The sequence below is a fragment of the Strix uralensis genome, chromosome 1 (assembly GCF_047716275.1).
Source record: "Strix uralensis isolate ZFMK-TIS-50842 chromosome 1, bStrUra1, whole genome shotgun sequence".
In the NCBI taxonomy this organism is placed as follows: domain Eukaryota; kingdom Metazoa; phylum Chordata; class Aves; order Strigiformes; family Strigidae; genus Strix; species Strix uralensis.
The window spans coordinates 141051125-141057291 of NC_133972.1; the positions used below are offsets into that span (position 1 = coordinate 141051125).

General features: G+C 38.7%; 1 long non-coding RNA gene across 1 annotated transcript; it reads left to right on the forward strand.

Annotated features, from left to right (window-relative positions):
* The first annotated feature begins 4782 nt into the window (after positions 1-4782).
* On the forward strand, positions 4783-5741 carry LOC141954467 (uncharacterized). The gene is made up of 2 exons (XR_012632191.1): positions 4783-4842; positions 4972-5741. It is a non-coding gene; the product is annotated as an uncharacterized LOC141954467 (long non-coding RNA).
* Positions 5742-6167: the final 426 nt, after the last annotated feature.

The window sequence follows — 6167 nt, forward strand, 5'->3', positions numbered from 1 at the left end:
TTGATGTTTTTGTGCTGAATCTGAATGCCATGAAATGATTGTATACAGTGGCTGATTAGGACACATGTACAGATAAATACATAAATAATCCTCTTTATATAGGTGCAAGGTGACTTTTTAGATCTGGTATGGAAACTAGTTGAAGCCTAATAAAACTGGTAATCATTTTCTTTACTGCTAAGGTCTGAATCTTATTATGTTGAAAGGTCTATTAGGAATGTTTCCCTTTTTAACATGGAATGTATGTAACTGGATATTGTGCACAATTTTCCTGTTTGTAAAACTTGAATTAAGCATTGAAAATTCTGCCTAAGTTACTGGTTTTGGTGTTTGCCAAAGTATATATGGTATCAAATACTATAATACATCTTTGTTACCAGTCTGCGGTTTGGTTAGCAAACCCCACTTAAAGGGTAAAAGATCTTTTAAAAAACAACATTATTTAGCTTGGAACAAGAATCAATACTCCATATGATATGGTAATGAAACACAGACTTTGCAACATATTCATGGACACTGAGAAAGTGTGTGTGGTGAGAGGAGTGGGTGTATTTGTGTGCATGTTGGAGGGACCACAATAGTATTAATAGCCTGTAAAGGAGGTTTCTGACATTTGGTAAACACATGAGTACAACACAGAGCACAATAGGAACTACAGTTCAGAAACAATGATATGTACATTACTCTGGAATGCCATTAAATACATGTGAGCTTTCTTCTGTCAGCATTTGTATTTTCACAGGATGTAGCAGCAAAGCGTTAGCTTTGTGGAAAAGGAAGGGTAAAAAGACATTCACATATTGTTTTACTATTTTGCTTTACTTTTAATATTTGTGTATCTTTCTGATGTGGGGCATATATCCAAGACGGTTCGGTTTTGCGCAAACAGTCTGGCTTTCTATTTGTCCAAGTAGTAATAAATTCCCATTGATCAGGGCTTAGTGGAAATTAGAACACCCTCCATGTGCCTTGGCCGGGAAGGCTACTCCCAGCAGACTCTCACTCACTTTAAAAGCCTGCTGGAATGTTTCACAATGGTTGGTGTTGCTGCATATTACTTCACAATGTCAATACCAGAAGGCCTATTGACTTGGATCACTTTCTTTAAATAAGAGAAATTATTTAGTATTTGAAAATAGTAGAAATGGCCACCTGGTGTAAAAATAACACTACCTCGTCTCTCTCAGACTGTCCATCATCTTGGGAAAGCCTCGAATTATTGAACACCGTAATCATTTATTTTTTAAAAAATTGTATACTGTGTGTTGTAGTTTCTGCTGCTAAAGAGTAAAACTTGAATTTATTAATTGCATTTTATTTTAGATTAAGATTAGGGGGATTTCTTTTAAACAGTGTGTGTAAGTGTTGTCCAGAGGGTGACCTGAGAAAGATACAGATACATGCAAGACTTCTTATCAGTCTTTCAGACCTGTACTTCTCAGTGTTGGTCAAGCAGCACTGGCAGAAGACATGTGCAGAGGTCTCTTTCTAATGGTGATTTCCATACAAGTATCAGCAGACTGCTAAAAAGTGAGAGAGAGAGGAGCTGTGAAAGCAAAAAGGACAGATATGAAATGGGAGGCAATATACACTGTGCTAGTATTTGCACACATGAAACACTTTATAATTAGTAAATACCTAAATCAGCTGTTTAAATCCATATTGTAAGGAACCAGAAGATTCATCTGTATGAAATAAAGATTACTAGTAAAGACGGTGTGGTTTGGTTTTGGGGGTTGGGTTTTTTTCTCAAGAGGTTAGGAAGGCTGGAACTCAGCCACATATCAAAGCGTGCCAGATGTCGGGGAGGATCTTTCTTCTCTACAGCAGTAGCTTATTATCTAAAACTATTTTCCATATTTTCACCCAGATTTTTTCCCCTCCCTTCTTTTGGGTTCCATTTTCCTTTGCCTGATCCTTCAGCATTCTTCCTGATACTTCCTCACCCCACCAAAAAACTTTGCATATATGACCTACAGTCAGTGGGTGATGATGCCTATTGAAGGGATGCACCTCCTTGGGTGAGCTGGGAAGATGTGACACTAGTTCTCTTGGGCATTCTTCTTTGACATTCTTCTGGAGCTCTACAATACTGAGCATTGATTTTAAAATCTTAGTACTATTCTAAAAAAATAATTCAGCTTTCTCTTCTAGCTTAAAATGTGTTTTTTTCAAGAACAGCATCACTCATGCACAGCCTGTTAAATGAACACTTGTATTCAAATAACGTACTGATTATGCAGAACAACTCTGCCTGTTAGGGTACACGTTCAGTGCAGAAAATTGCTCTGTTAGTTGGACTGCTTTTCCCGTCACAATGAAACATACATCTGCTTACAGCTAAAAGTCCAAGGGCCTGATTTACTAAAAATTAGTGATCCATCAGATTGATGGGCAATCTGCACTCTTGGTGCCTTGAAATTTCTTGCATCAGTCACTAGATCATGATTTACTAATAAGGTTTCAGGGCTTGCAAAATAGCACAACTCTAACCACATATTAATATTTAATCTGGCATTTTAAGTGCACCTAACAAAAGACCCCAGAGCTGCTGACAGGACCCTAAATTGTGAATTTCTTAAAAAGGATTTGACTATTTCTATAGTGGGTTCATGTGGAAATCTGAAATAAAAAGAAATACGTGAGTTAAGCCCTGCTCATGAACTTACAAGTTTCTGACTATATATATTTTCTTGAAAAACTCTTTATAGCTTGTTTTTTCAGAGTCTAGATTCATTAACATATGACAAAGCTTCCTTTGGCAGTTTCACTGTCCATAGCTCATGATGGCAGAGAAATTTCAAAACTCATTTCTATACTGTGTGCAATTAAACAGTCTGTTCTTTAAATACTTAATCCACTTGGCAACACTGGAAAGGTGCTAAATGACGGTAAAAATAATGTATAAATCACAAAGACCTCTTTATTACCATGAAATTTAGTAATTGAATCTGCACAGACTTAGCAAATTGGGCCCTCTGTGTTTTCTGTAGAATTTTTAAGTAACCAAGATAGTCAAGAAGCTAAATTACATATTGATAGTGTTTCTACCATTTCATGGCTTAAACAGAGCAATAGAGTGAGTTAATAAGCAACTTCTCCTGCTGCTGTCAGATGAATATTCTAATTTTACGAAAAGTATATAGTGCATGTCTAGAAAAGGGTTTATTCGTTTCTTCCATTTTCATATGCCATAATTTATGAAAGATGTTCCCAACACCACCTGTAATAACAGAATGTTTATTAGTGTGCAAATGAGGATTATAAATGATGTTGCTTATCTATGGAACAAAACACAAAAGACAACTTATTAGCAAAAGACAAATTGCTCAGCAAGTTTCAATGAGCTGCTATGTTTGTCATGAAAAAAACCTTTTATTTGCACAGATCAATGCTTTTATAATCCATTTAAAATAATATACTTGCCACTAGGTGGCTATTTCTGATCAGATCATTTTACCATTTTAATTACATTTTTAATATCCTGGCTGCATAAACAAAGATAAATTACAAGCCTGGCACAATCTGGCTGCTAGCTCAGGCACAATCTGTAATAATATCAGCTTTTGTTTGTGCCTCCTCTAATTAGATTCTGAAATCTAGGCTTTATCAATCAATAATTTTAATTTCAGAATTGCCTTTTGATCTTACATTTCATGTTTGTTTGCAGAAAATGATCAGTAGGACAAAGCTGATAATTTATGCAGAAACAATCTCTCAGCAGAGTTACAAGCGCATTCCCAGCCATCAACACAACCCGGCAGACTAAGCTTGACACAGGTCTAATTAGCATGCAGATATGTGTCGCCTCATTGGCAATTCAAATTGCTTTTTTATAATGTACCTCAAATTGTGCTACTCAAACATTGTATTTGATTTCCAAAGCCCCCTGGGCATCCCATAATGTCTCCCTTCATCCTGGGTACGAAGCATTTACTGAACAATCTGCTTCGACTCTGGCTATCTTTTCGGAAACACCTAAACATCGTAACCATGGGACCAGCTTTTCCTCCTCATCAGATAGAAACTTGTTCTTCTGCGGAGCGGCGGGTGCCACATCCGCAGGTTTAGCGATGATATGTTACCTTGCGAGCTCCTGCTCCCACGGTGGCTGCTCTACAGAGGGCTTCGTTCCTGTGCCACTCATTTAAAAAGGGGGAGGATGTCTACAGAGCACACATTAATATGCGGCACATAACCACGTCTCTGAATGCCAGCCTTCCATTCTTCATTAAACAAAATGGCTGGATTGCAGTGATTGTTTTCCCCTCCACACGCACGCGCGCGCACACAGACACACACACCACGCACACAGGCACATACCCACACACCCCCCACACGCGCTCCAGCTCTCTCTCTTTTTTCTCCCTCACGCACACGCACGCACTTTCCCCCATGCACACAAACACACACACACACGCATGCACACACTCACACACACACACACACACACACACGATGCTCCCTGCCGTAGCGTGTCGTTGTCAGTGCGGTGAGTTACGTGTGAAAAGTTGTCTGCGGCACGCGTGACATGCGAGGAGATTCCTGCCAACGTCAGGGCCCTTTTTTGCCATGCAGCAACAAGTGGCAGAATCAATGGTGTACAGTTATTCAGCAATGTAATTCATTTCACTGGCTTTGGCTCCTAGCCAGATCCGCCATCTGTCTCTTGCTCTCCCTCTCTCTCTCTCTCTTGAATTTGTCCTACATTTCGTAATGTTACGTGCTTGCCATCCTTATTCTATGTCAGAGGTACAGCACGAGCCTCACCCCCGTTCCGGCGTGGAGTTCTCTGAGTTCGGTGGCACTTTGGATATTCTACTTCAGTGCCATGGGAAGAGGGTAAGCAAAAAACAGAGGGATAGCTGCAAAGAGAATGGTGCTCTTCTACCCGAAAGCCAGAGCCTCTGCTTTTTATTTAAAGCATTGATATGGATCTGTCTCACATGGGAACTTTTCCTGCTTCGTTAGAGTATCTTCGTTTTCTTTATTGGATGCTGGCACTGTACGCCACTGCACAGCTCTGTGGAATGCCTGCTGTTGGATACTTGCAGATCCCTGCCACCAAGCAACCTCCTGCATTGGAAATCGGGTGACTACTCCAGGATCTTATGCGTGCTTGCTGTTTGAAGCTGCAGAAAAGTGAATAATCAATTAAGTATTGATTTCTTGTAAGATTTGGTAAATTTCAAAGGCAAGACAAAGAGGATGGCTTAAGGAAAGCACTGCAGGGACTTGGCGTAAATTAGACAACTAACAGCAGTGCAGAATAAAATAACACCTCAACTGAATATTTCCTTGGAAGAATTAGCACTAGCTATTGGAAGACGATGGTGGATTTAATCAAGACAGCAGGCACGCTTGAGTTTTAACCGTGAACCTGAAAGAGGAGCTAATTATAACCACCTTTTTATATGGAGCTAATTTGACTGAATGGATGCAAATGTGCTTTATTTATGGATGAAGAAGCAAGCCTTACAGCATTGACTTTGGGATCATCGCATATGCTAAGCTTTACAGCTTCTCTAAAAGTCAAGCCTACAGTACATTTTTATTTACTGAGAAGGTATTTATATGTAAGCATAAGCTAGCCGTACAAAAGATTCATCAGAACAATGTACTGTGGCACCGAGGATCTAATTATAATTTTGCAGCATTTCATGTTTTCTCTAATTTGGTGTTTTTCAACCCTTGCTTGTGATGGGCTATAAATGGGACAATAAATGTATGATTTAAACTATTGTGATTTTCATTGTGTAGTTTATTAATCGTACTGTAGTTTTCTTAACATGTTTCTGAATTATTCAGCAGTAATTTATAATGAAAGAAGCAGAACTGGTGGGGTGGTTTTAAATTCATTTATAATCTTCTTACAGATCTAAATGTACAGGTTCTACCAGCCGATGAGCTCTATAATTACGAAAGAATGTTGAAATTTTCAGATAAATGGGGCACTGACTTTACAATGGGCACAATATTGTATGATCAGTAAAAGGAGGATTGTTATGTTTTGACTCTGTGGAGACTGGTCTTGGTTAGTTAACTCCTTCTCTGCTGATAATGGTAAGCAAACGTACCTTATACAAGAAAATAGGGGAAGAATGTAATGTACTAGTTTGATATTTTGCTAGTCTGAAACCTTAGCATATTTTTTTTCCATTTATTTC